At 37.7% G+C, this 10,000-nt stretch overlaps 7 non-coding genes across 7 annotated transcripts in view; all 7 read right to left on the bottom strand.

The window, feature by feature from the left end:
- Positions 1-260: 260 nt before the first annotated feature.
- Positions 261-379, bottom strand: LOC127995890 (5S ribosomal RNA). Its single transcript, XR_008168818.1, has one exon. It is a non-coding gene; the product is annotated as a 5S ribosomal RNA (ribosomal RNA).
- A 515-nt stretch (positions 380-894) lies between these two features.
- Positions 895-1,013, bottom strand: LOC128008060 (5S ribosomal RNA). The gene has a single exon (XR_008179798.1). It is a non-coding gene; the product is annotated as a 5S ribosomal RNA (ribosomal RNA).
- A 358-nt stretch (positions 1,014-1,371) lies between these two features.
- Positions 1,372-1,490, bottom strand: LOC127991676 (5S ribosomal RNA). Its single transcript, XR_008164730.1, has one exon. It is a non-coding gene; the product is annotated as a 5S ribosomal RNA (ribosomal RNA).
- A 512-nt stretch (positions 1,491-2,002) lies between these two features.
- Positions 2,003-2,121, bottom strand: LOC128008059 (5S ribosomal RNA). Its single transcript, XR_008179797.1, has one exon. It is a non-coding gene; the product is annotated as a 5S ribosomal RNA (ribosomal RNA).
- Positions 2,122-2,631: 510 nt separating this feature from the next.
- LOC128008058 (5S ribosomal RNA) lies at positions 2,632-2,750 on the bottom strand. Its single transcript, XR_008179796.1, has one exon. It is a non-coding gene; the product is annotated as a 5S ribosomal RNA (ribosomal RNA).
- Positions 2,751-3,260: 510 nt separating this feature from the next.
- On the bottom strand, positions 3,261-3,379 carry LOC128008057 (5S ribosomal RNA). Its single transcript, XR_008179795.1, has one exon. It is a non-coding gene; the product is annotated as a 5S ribosomal RNA (ribosomal RNA).
- A 6,555-nt stretch (positions 3,380-9,934) lies between these two features.
- The window catches only part of LOC127994403 (5S ribosomal RNA), a 119-nt gene continuing 53 nt past the window's right edge, over positions 9,935-10,000 (bottom strand). Inside the window, exon 1 of the ribosomal RNA XR_008167393.1 lies at positions 9,935-10,000. This exon is cut by the window's right edge and continues 53 nt beyond it. This is a non-coding gene — a ribosomal RNA (5S ribosomal RNA).

The raw sequence follows: 10,000 nt of genomic DNA, 5'->3' as shown, positions 1-10,000 counted from the left end.
GGTATTCCCATGCAGTCTCTCATCAAAGTGCTAACCAGACCTAAACCTGCTAAGATTCAGAGATCGGGCATTGACTCTATTTTTTGGCAAAATTATTATATACTAAGTGAAAAATGTCCAAAAAGCTTACAGCACCTGGTATTCCCAGGCAGTCTCCCATCCATGTACTAACCAGGCCCAAACCTGTTAATATTCAGAGATCGGGCATTGACTCTATTTTTTGGCAAAATTATTATATACTAAGTGAAAAATGTCCAAAAAGCTTACAGCACCTGGTATTCCCAGGCGATCTCCCATCCAAGTACTAACCAGGCCCAAACCTGCTTAGCTTCCGAGATCAGACGAGATCGGGCATAGCCAGGTTGGTATGGCCGTAAGCGAAGACAGCAGCAAAGAGAGGGCTATTCAAAGACCAGCCAATCTAATCGCCAGTACATTATATAAGTAGGAAAGAAAACCCAAAAGCTTAAAGCACCTGGTATTCCTAGGCAGTCTCTCATCAAAGTGCTAACCATACCTAAACCTGCTAAGATTCAGAGATCGGGCATTGACCCTTTTTTTTTTTTTTTTTTTTTTTTTTTAAAGAAAGATTATTATATTATTCGTGAAATTTTCCAAAGAGATTAAAGCACCTGGTATTCCCAGGCAGTCTCTCATCAAAGTGCTAACCAGACCTAAACCTGCTAAGATTCAGAGATCGGGCATTGACTCTATTTTTTGGCAAAATTATTATATACTAAGTGAAAAATGTCCAAAAAGCTTACAGCACCTGGTATTCCCAGGCGGTCTCCCATCCATGTACTAACCAGGCCCAAACCTGTTAATATTCAGAGATCGGGCATTGACTCTATTTTTTGGCAAAATTATTATATACTAAGTGAAAAATGTCCGAAAAGCTTACAGCACCTGGTATTCCCAGGCGGTCTCCCATCCAAGTACTAACCAGGCCCAAACCTGCTTAGCTTCCGAGATCAGACGAGATCGGGCATAGCCAGGTTGGTATGGCCGTAAGCGAAGACAGCAGCAAAGAGAGGGCTATTTAAAGACCAGCCAATCTAATCGCCAGTACATTATATAAGTAGGAAAGAAAACCCAAAAGCTTAAAGCACCTGGTATTCCTAGGCAGTCTCTCATCAAAGTGCTAACCAGACCTAAACCTGCTAAGATTCAGAGATCGGGCATTGACTCTATTTTTTGGCAAAATTATTATATACTAAGTGAAAAATGTCCAAAAAGCTTACAGCACCTGGTATTCCCAGGCAGTCTCCCATCCATGTACTAACCAGGCCCAAACCTGCTAATATTCAGAGATCGGGCATTGACTCTATTTTTTGGCAAAATTATTATATACTAAGTGAAAAATGTCCAAAAAGCTTACAGCACCTGGTATTCCCAGGCGGTCTCCCATCCAAGTACTAACCAGGCCCAAACCTGCTTAGCTTCCGAGATCAGATGAGATCGGGCATAGCCAGGTTGGTATGGCCGTAAGCGAAGACAGCAGCAAAGAGAGGGCTATTTAAAGACCAGCCAATCTAATCGCCAGTACATTATATAAGTAGGAAAGAAAACCCAAAAGCTTAAAGCACCTGGTATTCCTAGGCAGTCTCTCATCAAAGTGCTAACCATACCTAAACCTGCTAAGATTCAGAGATCGAACATTGACTCTTTTTTTTTTTTTTTTTTTTTTTTAATGAAAGATTATTATATAATTCGTGAAATTTTCCAAAGAGATTAAAGCACCTGGTATTCCCAGGCAGTCTCTCATCAAAGTGCTAACCAGACCTAAACCTGCTAAGATTCAGAGATCGGGCATTGACTCTATTTTTTGGCAAAATTATTATATACTAAGTGAAAAATGTCCAAAAAGCTTACAGCACCTGGTATTCCCAGGCAGTCTCCCATCCATGTACTAACCAGGCCCAAACTTGTTAATATTCAGAGATCGGGCATTGACTCTATTTTTTGGCAAAATTATTATATACTAAGTGAAAAATGTCCAAAAAGCTTACAGCACCTGGTATTCCCAGGCGGTCTCCCATCCAAGTACTAACCAGGCCCAAACCTGCTTAGCTTCCGAGATCAGACGAGATCGGGCATAGCCAGGTTGGTATGGCCGTAAGCGAAGACAGCAGCAAAGAGAGGGCTATTTAAAGACCAGCCAATCTAATCGCCAGTACATTATATAAGTAGGAAAGAAAACCCAAAAGCTTAAAGCACCTGGTATTCCTAGGCAGTCTCTCATCAAAGTGCTAACCATACCTAAACCTGCTAAGATTCAGAGATCGGGCATTGACTCTTTTTTTTTTTTTTTTTTTTTAAATGAAAGATTATTATATAATTCGTGAAATTTTCCAAAGAGATTAAAGCACCTGGTATTCCCAGGCAGTCTCTCATCAAAGTGCTAACCAGACCTAAACCTGCTAAGATTCAGAGATCGGGCATTGACTCTATTTTTTGGCAAAATTATTATATACTAAGTGAAAAATGTCCAAAAAGCTTACAGCACCTGGTATTCCCAGGCAGTCTCCCATCCATGTACTAACCAGGCCCAAACCTGTTAATATTCAGAGATCGGGCATTGACTCTATTTTTTGGCAAAATTATTATATACTAAGTGAAAAATGTCCAAAAAGCTTACAGCACCTGGTATTCCCAGGCGGTCTCCCATCCAAGTACTAACCAGGCCCAAACCTGCTTAGCTTCCGAGATCAGACGAGATCGGGCATAGCCAGGTTGGTATGGCCGTAAGCGAAGACAGCAGCAAAGAGAGGGCTATTTAAAGACCAGCCAATCTAATCGCCAGTACATTATATAAGTAGGAAAGAAAACCCAAAAGCTTAAAGCACCTGGTATTCCTAGGCAGTCTCTCATCAAAGTGCTAACCATACCTAAACCTGCTAAGATTCAGAGATCGGGCATTGACTCTTTTTTTTTTTTTTTTTTTTTAAATGAAAGATTATTATATAATTCGTGAAATTTTCCAAAGAGATTAAAGCACCTGGTATTCCCAGGCAGTCTCTCATCAAAGTGCTAACCAGACCTAAACCTGCTAAGATTCAGAGATCGGGCATTGACTCTATTTTTTGGCAAAATTATTATATACTAAGTGAAAAATGTCCAAAAAGCTTACAGCACCTGGTATTCCCAGGCAGTCTCCCATCCATGTACTAACCAGGCCCAAACCTGTTAATATTCAGAGATCGGGCATTGACTCTATTTTTTGGCAAAATTATTATATACTAAGTGAAAAATGTCCAAAAAGCTTACAGCACCTGGTATTCCCAGGCGGTCTCCCATCCAAGTACTAACCAGGCCCAAACCTGCTTAGCTTCCGAGATCAGACGAGATCGGGCATAGCCAGGTTGGTATGGCCGTAAGCGAAGACAGCAGCAAAGAGAGGGCTATTTAAAGACCAGCCAATCTAATCGCCAGTACATTATATAAGTAGGAAAGAAAACCCAAAAGCTTAAAGCACCTGGTATTCCTAGGCAGTCTCTCATCAAAGTGCTAACCATACCTAAACCTGCTAAGATTCAGAGATCGGGCATTGACTCTTTTTTTTTTTTTTTTTTTTTAAATGAAAGATTATTATATAATTCGTGAAATTTTCCAAAGAGATTAAAGCACCTGGTATTCCCAGGCAGTCTCTCATCAAAGTGCTAACCAGACCTAAACCTGCTAAGATTCAGAGATCGGGCATTGACTCTATTTTTTGGCAAAATTATTATATACTAAGTGAAAAATGTCCAAAAAGCTTACAGCACCTGGTATTCCCAGGCAGTCTCCCATCCATGTACTAACCAGGCCCAAACCTGTTAATATTCAGAGATCGGGCATTGACTCTATTTTTTGGCAAAATTATTATATACTAAGTGAAAAATGTCCAAAAAGCTTACAGCACCTGGTATTCCCAGGCGGTCTCCCATCCAAGTACTAACCAGGCCCAAACCTGCTTAGCTTCCGAGATCAGACGAGATCGGGCATAGCTTTTTTTTTTTTTTTTTTTTTTTATTCACAGTCAAAATATAAGTTGTGTACAAGACTTTAAAGCTGTTACAGGGAAATTTTCATAAAAACAAAAGCATTTCACAAAAGCATTTTTCCAAAATATGCATAACACTAAAAACCAAAAACATCTAAATTCACAAATTCATCAAATTCTTTAATCTTCTCTTGGCATATAAAAGTGCTTTTGTTTTAAAATATATGTAACCTCCTTCGTAAAAATTCCATAAAAATCCCCCATCTTGTTTTCCAGTTTAAAATAACTGTACAGCATTTTTACATAATCTTCAACCAACTGTTTAAAAATCAACCATAGGTTAGCAATAAAATCTCTGTTTTTGACTATATTCCTTCTTTTCCATATTGCTTTTTTGGCCAAAATTAAAAACAAATTAATTAGTTTCTTGTTTGCTGTATTCTCTGCCATTCCCAACATAAAAAATCTATTCCAGTTACAGTCCCCCTCATTATCTCTTAAGTCTTTGATTATTTCCTTTAATTCCTTAAAAAATGGGCTCAACTTCTCACAGAATAAAAACAAATGTAAAATTCCTTCATCTTCTTTTTTACAAACTCTGCATTGGGCATTAGTTTCTTTCTGCATTGCACACAATCTCATTTCAGTAAAAATCACATTTTGTCTAATAAAATAATCAAAACTTTGTAAATCCACATCCAACCATTTCCATGTCATGTTCTTCCATATATCTTCCTCTTCAATTTCATTAAAATGCCTTATCCATAACTGATTGGCAAGAGGTTTTTTAAAAACTCTATTTATAAAAAACCCATAAAACATTTTAACAGAACCCAAATTAAAATTCACCATATTGTCTTTACATTTTAGAAACACGCTCATTTTCTTTTCTTTTTCTCCCTCCTTAATAATTTCTTCCAGCCATTGTCCTGGGATTGCTTTTTTTACTTGTTCATATTGTCTTTTTAAAACATTTACATTAAAGTCCTCCTTCTCCTCATCCATTGCATCTATGATCACTTGAAGTGGTAAAAATCCCTCTTTAAATTCCCATAAAACATCCCTCACCTTTACAAACCCTGCTTGCAACCACTTCTTAAAATAGATATCATACTCTTGCATCTTTATTTTCCCATTTAAAAACAGAGGTTGATTTAAAATCATTTCTCTCCCCTCCGGATTAAAATCCACCTCTGTTAAAAAAAGCCTCCAAGCGCTTAAAACCTCTTTGTAAAATGGTGGGATCCCCTCCATCATCCAATTCTTAAGCTTCATCCATAAAACATTTTCCCCCAAATTAAAATTCCCACATTTATTTAAATAAAGAGCCATCAATCTCTTCCACTCTGCTCTGTTCGTATCATCCAAATATTTTCTTACCACCTTTACTCTCATGCTTTTCAGTTTTTGTTCTACATCCACCAAACCCATCCCTCCCTCCCCCGGTTTCCCAATCAGTGTAAAATATGCAATTCTTGGAGGCTTTTTGTCCCATAAAAATTCTAAAACACATTTCTTTATTCTCTTAAAAACCCAGTCTGGCAATGGCATCACATGTAATGTATACCACATTCTAGATAACATTAGCATGTTTACAACTAAAATTTTCCCTTTTAAACTTAAAAACCTGCTTCTCCAGAAAATCAGTCTTCTTTCCATCCCTCCCACCGTCTCTTCCCACATACTGTCCGTAGCCTCCTTTTCATTCTTTGCTACAATTATTCCTAAAATCTTTATTTCTTGCACCTCTGTAAACTTACAGACCCCTGTAAGAACCTCTGCCCTTCCATATTTCATGTATACAGTTTTTTCTTCATTTATCTTTGCACCCGAACCCTCACAATACAGTTTTGTTTTCTCCATCACTCTTTTAACACTTTCTACATTTTCAACCACAATTGTCGTGTCATCAGCATATTGAAATATTTTCTTTAATTCTTCTCCCTCTTCCATTTGTATTCCATTTATTCTTTTTTCTCTATTTATTAAAAGCCCTAAAGGTTCTGCTACCAATGAGTACAACTGTGCCGACAATGGACACCCCTGTCTTATGGATCTTAAAACTTTAAAAGGTTGAGTTAAAAAACCATTGCATTTTACTTTTGTAAAAATATCCCTGTATAAAACCGAAATCCATTTAATAAAATTATTCCCAAACCCAAATTCCTTTAAAACTGCAAATAAAAAGCCATGTTCAACTCTGTCAAAAGCCTTTTCAAAATCCATACTAATAACATAAGCACTTTTGCCTTTTTCTTTTATATACCCTGCTATATCTCTAATGCTGCTAGTAACATCTGCTATATATCTCGCCTTTACTCCATACGCCTGGTTTGTTTCTATTATATTTGGCATGACATTTTTTAATCTGTTTGCTAAGACCTTGGCTAAAATTTTAAAATCAGTGTTTAGCATTGTAATGGGTCTAAAATTTTTCAGCTCAGTTTTGTCTCCTTTTTTCTTGTATATTATTTTCATTAATCCTAGCCCCATTCTTGGGCTTACTCTTTCTTTTTTAAAAACTTCTTCAAAAATTTCATTTAAAATCACGCTTACTTTTTCTTTAAAAACTTTGTAAAACTCACTTCCAATACCATCTACTCCGGGGCTTTTCCTCACTCTTAATTGATTTATGGCATGTATGATCTCTTCAGTTTCTATTTCCCTTTCACATATTTTTTTATCCTGTTCGCCAACTTTCCTTGTTATCTGTTGCAACAAAATATTCCTTTTTTCCTCATCTCCCCCCTCAGACTTAAAAAGTTCCTCATAAAATGATTTCACTTCTTTTAAAATCCCCTCTGTATCTGAGACCACCATTCCATTGCTACTTTTAAGTTCTTTAATTGTTTCCGCTCTCCCCCTGCTTTTCTCAAGATTAAAAAAGAATCTGTTACATTTTTCCCCTTCCACCGTATATTTTGCTTTGCTTCTCAACATTGCCCCCTTGCATTTCTCCTCTTCTATTTTTCTCAACGTATTTTCTATTTCAATTACTTTTTGCACATCTACTTGGTTTTTATTTAACTCCTCTTTTAGAGTTCTCCTTATTTCTCTCTCCTTGGTTCTTTTAACCTTTTGTAATAAATTACAGTAGTTCATAGAATATTTCTTAATATCATACTTAACATTTTCCCACCATTGCCTTTTGTCTTCCATATACATCAGGTCTTTTTTCCTCCCATCTAATATCATTTCAATCTCTTTTTTAAAACTTTCATTCTTTAAAACCTCAGTGTTTAAAATCCACACCCCAGGTCCCTTTGTTTGTCTTTTAAAATCCATCGTCATTAAAACCATTTTGTGATCGCTTAAGGTCGTTTCTTTGTAAAATATTCCATCAATGAAACATTCAAGATTTCTGGTACTTAAAAAATAGTCTATTCTGGTTTGGCACATAAAATTCCCCACCAACTGTCTTCTTGAAAATTCCTTCTTTTTTCCATTTCTTTCCCGCCACACATCAATCATATTTTTCTCTTCCATCAATGACCTTAATTCTTTTCTACCCCCATCCGATTTAAAAACCATCCCATTTGCCATATCCATTTTACTAAAAACAGTGTTAAAATCCCCTGCAATCACCACCTTCCCCCATTTTTCAATTACATCAGCTAAAACATTAAAGTATATTTTCTTTTCTTTTTCTCCATTGGGAGCGTGCACGTTCACTAGAACAAATTTGTCTTCTTCCATTTCGATTTCTACCACCATACATTTTCCTTTTTTATCATTATATATAAGTTTTGTCTTTATACCTCTGTCTTTTCTTATTAAAACCGCCACTCCTCCTCCCATTTTTTCCTCTTCATTGTTAACAAGTAATTCCCCTTCCCATATTTTTCTAATATCCTCCATAACATTCTCTTTCCAGTTTGTCTCTTGCAATAAAATCACATCTTCATTTCGACACAATTCCTTCACCTTTTCAAATTTATAAACATTCATTAATCCTCTAGCATTAAAAGTCACAATTTTCAGCACCATAAAATAAAATAAAAGCCATAAAATCCCCATTTTGTCAGTTCATTCACTCTCCTTCCTTTACCATTTCCCCACTGTCTTGTTTTTCATCACATCCTTGTTTTAATACTTTTCTTTTGGCTTTCTCTAAATTTGGTGTTACCTTAGTTTGTCTTCTTCTTTTATTGATTCCTGTAGTGCCGGCATCGTCGATGCATTCACTGTCTTTGTCCATTCTCCCATCCTCGCTGACCCACTCCTGATCCTCTGTCTTTTCCAGTTGAATCTGTAAAGTATCAGTTATTTCCATCAGTGACCCCGTTTCCTCACTGCACTGCGTTGATCCAGTCCTTTCACTTTCCTCTTCAACGTCCGTGCTTGTGGTATCCTCTCTTGGTGTCCCTTCCGTGTTTTCGTGTAGCTCCTCTTCACCGGCTTCCTCATGCATCTGCCCACACCCCTGCTCTTCCTCCTGATGTTGTTCTCCGAACCAGCACTCGCACTTGTTTAACACAAGCCTGCAGTCCGGGCACCTCACCGCATTACAGTCCCTCGCGAAATGTCCCCTTTCCGAGCACTTATAGCATTTGAAGTCAGGACAGTCCTTCATCATGTGTTCAGGGCTCATACATAACCTACAGGTTCTCACCTGCTGGCTATGTATCACCCTGAAATACTGAGGTCCTTCTTCCGTCTCCATTCTCGTGCTGTAGGGCAGGGAAGCCACCTCTTTTGGAAACCGTACTCTCAGGAACCTCGTTCCATCCTCAATGCGGGTGCCTGGGTAGAATCTCCTTTTGATCTGTGAGATAGGAGTCACCCCCCATCCCTCCAGCTTCTTTAAAATATCGTCATCCTCCAAGTAAGCAGGCAGATGCATGAAAGATACAGCAAAATCCTTATTGTTCAACTTTTTAATTTCACAAGTCTTTCCTTTAATCATCAATCCTTCTTCCAGTTTCTCAATATCTTCCTCTTTTTCCAATGTAATTTCATATTGTTTCATCATTTTTGGTCTTACCGCTAGTATGCTAGTCACTTCGATCTTGTCTTTCAATGCTTCTATAATGTCCTCTGCTCTCCCATCTTGTACCTCCGTCAAATCAATCACTACCGTTGCTTCCTTGGTATAGATCCGTTTCATTCGCCTTTCTGGGTAATCCTTTTCTCGTTGTCTTTGATAAAGTCCATTTTCAGTTAGCTGCCTTGTCTTTTTTGCCAAATCCATGTCTGTAGCCGTTAATCCGTCCATTTTAACAAAAAACACAAAACTAAAACGATCCCTCCCAAACAGCAAAGCTGTTGGGAGGACAAATAACACAAAAAACTAGAAACAAAAATACTTATCTTGAACAAAAACAACGCAAAAAAACAACACAAAAGTTTGGGTGAGCCTTTCTCACCTCCCTATAGCCAACACACTTCCTGTTTCTCACTAGCTCTCTAGCGCCCTCAGGTTGGTATGGCCGTAAGCGAAGACAGCAGCAAAGAGAGGGCTATTTAAAGACCAGCCAATCTAATCGCCAGTACATTATATAAGTAGGAAAGAAAACCCAAAAGCTTAAAGCACCTGGTATTCCTAGGCAGTCTCTCATCAAAGTGCTAACCATACCTAAACCTGCTAAGATTCAGAGATCGGGCATTGACCCTTTTTTTTTTTTTTTTTTTTTTTTTTTAAAGAAAGATTATTATATTATTCGTGAAATTTTCCAAAGAGATTAAAGCACCTGGTATTCCCAGGCAGTCTCTCATCAAAGTGCTAACCAGACCTAAACCTGCTAAGATTCAGAGATCGGGCATTGACTCTATTTTTTGGCAAAATTATTATATACTAAGTGAAAAATGTCCAAAAAGCTTACAGCACCTGGTATTCCCAGGCGGTCTCCCATCCATGTACTAACCAGGCCCAAACCTGTTAATATTCAGAGATCGGGCATTGACTCTATTTGTTGGCAAAATTATTATATACTAAGTGAAAAATGTCCAAAAAGCTTACAGTACCTGGTATTCCCAGGCGGTCTCCCATCCAAGTACTAACCAGGCCCAAACCTGCTT

This window comes from Carassius gibelio, chromosome B22, assembly GCF_023724105.1.
Source record: "Carassius gibelio isolate Cgi1373 ecotype wild population from Czech Republic chromosome B22, carGib1.2-hapl.c, whole genome shotgun sequence".
NCBI classification, from domain to species: domain Eukaryota; kingdom Metazoa; phylum Chordata; class Actinopteri; order Cypriniformes; family Cyprinidae; genus Carassius; species Carassius gibelio.
The sequence above is the reverse complement of the archived record's forward strand: the minus strand, read 5'-3'. Positions and strand labels throughout refer to the sequence as shown.